The sequence below is a fragment of the Etheostoma cragini genome, chromosome 21 (assembly GCF_013103735.1).
Source record: "Etheostoma cragini isolate CJK2018 chromosome 21, CSU_Ecrag_1.0, whole genome shotgun sequence".
Lineage (NCBI taxonomy): Eukaryota > Metazoa > Chordata > Actinopteri > Perciformes > Percidae > Etheostoma > Etheostoma cragini.
In genome coordinates this window covers 6,291,193-6,294,803 of record NC_048427.1, presented here as the reverse complement: position 1 = coordinate 6,294,803, position 3,611 = coordinate 6,291,193, and the positions used below count along the sequence as shown (strand labels likewise).

Below are 3,611 nucleotides of genomic sequence, written 5' to 3'. Positions count from 1 at the left end.
GATACCTGCTTTTGTGTAAGGTATTTGCACTTTTCCTATGAAGAGCATTGTGCTTTACCGTCTCGTATTTGACTGGCGTTCAAGTGTTTATACTCGTGCTCTGGTGTTTGTTTAAGAAAATATTAACTGTAAATCTGATATTAACTGAAAAATAAAGTTTTATTTAGCCCTGATTCCTTTCAGTCTGCAAACTGCAGAGCCCCTCAACCTTTAGCTATAATTTGGGGCAGCTTTACAGAGCTTTACTCAGATCTGGTCGGGTTGGTTGAACGACCCTTTAATCAATCCTGAACACTCACATGCCTGACAACTTCAAAAAGGTATCTTGACCAATATGTTTTTTTTTTTTAAGCCCATTCATTGCTAAACGCTTACTTGATTCAGGCTTTCATTCTGGGAGTAAGCAGCACCGGCAGCTAATCCGAGCATCATCATTTGTAACACTCCATGCTTATTAGGTGGTATCTCAGGCATTATGGGCTGAAGTAATTAACTCGAGCCACCCAAGGGTAAAGGTGTTCATGGTACATATGAGGGCTAAGCCAGTCAAACTGGAGCTAATAATGAAATCAGATACAGTCCCTGTGTTGGGTCATGGGCACCTCAGCCTGGTCATGGCTTTGCATGAAATGGCCTGCTGTCAATTAAAAACCCTGCATCAAATAGTGAAATAAGCCACCAGTAACTACTTTGTGCTCTTTACAGGATCATAAAAAAGGATAGTTTTGTGTTCATTTAAGGAGTTGAAAAGTGCAAATATATAAATCGTATTTTTCTCCGTGTAATTTTCCCGTAACATGATAATTCTCACAATTAGCTAATGTTATTAGGAGATTTAAATCTTAACAAATGGACTTTGTCCGTTCCCTTCTTAAGTTATGTCAAAAGAACACCAGCATGGGCATTAACTTCCAAAATAATGAGTGTCTCTCTTGACATGATAATTGAAGATAAAATGAGGGAGAGAGAAAAGAGAGAATGCGTGTGTGTGTGCGTGTGTGCGTGTGTGCGTGTGTGTGTGTGTGTGTGTGTGTGTGTGTGTGTGTGTGTGTGTGTGTGAGAACTGCCCCATATTTTTTGTCATAGCCTTGGGGGCTGGGAACACCCCCAGCACTGCAACCTACTTTTTTTACACCCCTCCCTGGAAAAGAAGGCCCAAAGTGTCCTGAGCCCAAATCCAATCTGTTTCTTGTGACACCATTGTCATTTCCTCTCTGTGCCAGGCCTGAGAGCGGCTCTACCACTTCCCTAAATGTGCTGCACTGTTTGTCTTCATGTTCTAATGTTGACTGTGACTCGGAGTACATAAATTACTGCTAAGTAAACACATAGACATGAAGTAAAAATGAGATAAACAAGGGGCAGCTTTAGTGATACAGTAGATGCATTTGAAAATGCTTTTAATCTTTACCAATAAATTTGCTGATGCTAAATGGCTTTTTGTTTAACATGAATGTTTTGTCAGCTCAATTCATATGAGGGACATATAAAAGCAAAATGATGTTGCTTATTTTTTTAAATTATATCTGCCTACACTTTCTTGGGGATTAACCTCGGTTGTCACTTATCACATCTTTATCTGCATTGGAAATTAAATTGAACAAGGACACAGCAATAGGATGCAAATTGAAGACCTTCCGAAGAAAGGCATTCACATAATGATGGGGAACAGAAAACCAAGGGGATGTTTAGAAAAGTATTGAAGTTTTGCTTGGCTGCCTTTATGAGGCCCGTATTCACCCATATTCAATGACTTCTGTTAACATGTTGATACAATATTAGTCTCATTTACAAATGTTCTCCTCTGAGACAATTTGTTGTTTCCAAACAAATAATAAGTCATTTGAAATAATTGTTTGCGCCTCAAATTGCTAAATTTATTCCACCATCACACATCAACTCCTCCTGCAGCAGATGACACATTTTTTCCACAAAATGAGACTTTAACTGGTAGAATTTTCAACGTTGTGTGTTTCAGACACAATGTAAAAAACACATATATCATCTTTCATTATGGCTGATGTTTCTCATTTGTCTAGATGACGGTGCATCTGCCTACTTCTCCTTTTGACTCTAGTAAAGTGTTCCTCATGCTCACATGCACAGATGGATATCTACATCAAATTGTGCCGAAGGTATAGCAGTTTTATGGATTGTTTGCAGGTGTAATCTTGGCATCTTTTTAGTATTTGCACTGTGAAAGCTATCACTTCAAGAGAGCTTTGCGCAAATACTGAGATACAGCAACTTTAAACATGAGATTTGCAGAGCTCAGACAATGTGTTTGATGATGTAATGTTCATATGTAATTAAAGATCCCAGTATAAATATGAACCCAGAGCTCTTTGGAAACAATTAACCACTGCCATTGAATAGTAACTGGCAGAACAGATTCCTCTAGTAACCTTATAATTTATATCTGAATCGCTTTTTATGACAGGAAAAGACACATTGCGTCATGAGGGATCCAACTGTAATCCAATTCAAATGAGGCTCAGTGCAGCATGCTTTTTCAATGAGTTGTGATTTATTGTTTTCAAAAACCCATTCCACGCTCATCTCTCTGTGTACATGCAGCACCTTATGTTCGCCGCAGCTATCATATCTATGTCAATCATGCCGGAGCCATGCCAGTTACAGAAAACACAATAAGTTACAAAGATAAGAGTGAGAAAGAGAAAGACTAAATATTTCCCTTCTTTAATCTGTTTTCTGTCTCCATCCATACCACTCTGCAAGACAGTAATTGCTGCCAGCAGGTAACACAGTCACAGTCACAGTCACAGAAACACCGTATTCTTGGATACAAGCAAAAAATGTGTACTGCTTTATAGTATGGATGGACTTTTATGCATCGGAATATACTGAATGAGGCGCCATTCTGCATGTTTTGATTGCGGCGTAAGAACATTCAAAATGAATTCAATCTTTTTCTCCTGCAGCAGCCTTGTACTGCTTTAACAGTCAAGAGAAGCAATTAAAAGCTGGCAGAGGGTTAACTTACACCCAGCGGAGCAAAATCGATGAGTGGCATCCTGCTTGAACTAATCACAGTACTGAGGGTGAAGCCAGCCAGCAGACATGAAAAGTACAGGAAGCAATGACAGGGCTAATGGTTTGGAAAATGCTGCTGATGAATGAAGAGAGAAGGTTGTGACTCTGTCTTTAACCTATTTTATTTACCTTGCTTTTGGGCATTATAACGGCTTGAGTCTGATACTAAAGATGTTGTTAGTTAACGTGGCTTTAGGGATGCTTGGCTGTAGTGATGGGTTACCATGCCCCTCTGAACGTCAGATACTTTCATTTTATACTAATATTCATCACAACCAACGAGAAGACTGACTACCCAAAGTAAACAAACAGGCAGTTGCTTTTCAGACATTAAACCCAACTGTCATTTAGACAAAATGGTTCCATACCATTTTCTTTAATCTCTTCTCTGTAAATGACTACTAACAGCCTGTGAATTACTTTTCCCCCCAGCCACCACAGAGTAGAATCAGCTATCATTTTGGGAGCAAGGAGCAAGCTAATGAAACCTCTCAGCATTAACAAATGGGACCACTGAAAAAAGTTCTATTTGCTTCAGGTTATTGTTTGATCATAAA

At 39.0% G+C, this 3,611-nt stretch overlaps 1 long non-coding RNA gene across 1 annotated transcript in view; it reads left to right on the top strand.

Moving 5' to 3' along the window:
* Positions 1 to 599: 599 nt before the first annotated feature.
* Positions 600 to 3,611, top strand: part of LOC117937032 — a 16,740-nt gene continuing 13,728 nt past the window's right edge. Inside the window, exon 1 of the long non-coding RNA XR_004655082.1 lies at positions 600 to 611. This is a non-coding gene — a long non-coding RNA (uncharacterized LOC117937032). The remainder of the gene's footprint in view (positions 612 to 3,611) is intronic.